Below are 830 nucleotides of genomic sequence, written 5' to 3'. Positions count from 1 at the left end.
TAATTAGAATCATGTTAGAAAAACAATAACATAAAATTATTTTATTTAATTAAATATTTATAATTAATAATCCGATTATCTATACAAATATTTTTATTAATCAAGTCTAATTAAATTGATCAAAATTTATCAAAAATTACTCACACAATATGCGTGTGAATCACACATTTTTTTATTTGTGTTCCTTCTTTTTCTTCTTCTTCTTTCTTTTGTGTGGTTCTTTCTTTTTTTCACATTTCTTTTTTTTTCTTTTTTTTTCTTTTGGTGTTATTATAGTATATCTTATTTTTTATTTTTTGTTTGATTTTTTTATTTTTTTATTTTATTTTTTTATTAGTGAGTAAAATAAGAAGAATTATGAGAGAATGAAATTAAAAAAAAAATAAAAAATTATTTAAAAAAAGAATCATAAACAAAAAAAACACAGAAACCATTTCTTAATTAATCATAGAGAAAGTATAGGGAGCCAATGACCTAAGCGTACAATGTGTACAATGAAGGTTTAGAAAGTATTAGAGATATGATTATTAGTGTTACATTGTCCTATCAGGTTACGCTTTTGGGATGAGTGGTTTCAGGACATGGTATTAGAGTTCCAAATCTGGGCTCCCTAGCACTACTCTCAATCATAACACTAAAAATTTTTTAACCATGACACAAAAAATTTCTTAACCAATTAGACAATATCAGAAACAAAAATAATACCAAAAATTTCTTTACTGTGACACAATTTCTTAAACATGACGTAGTATATCTATGACAAAATATATTTATGTTCTTTTGTTAGTTTACATATCTATCTTTTTTTATATTGAATTTCTAAATTGGTA

This window comes from Arachis ipaensis, chromosome B01, assembly GCF_000816755.2.
Source record: "Arachis ipaensis cultivar K30076 chromosome B01, Araip1.1, whole genome shotgun sequence".
Classification (NCBI taxonomy): Eukaryota; Viridiplantae; Streptophyta; class Magnoliopsida; order Fabales; family Fabaceae; genus Arachis; species Arachis ipaensis.
This window is presented reverse-complemented; position numbering follows the sequence as displayed.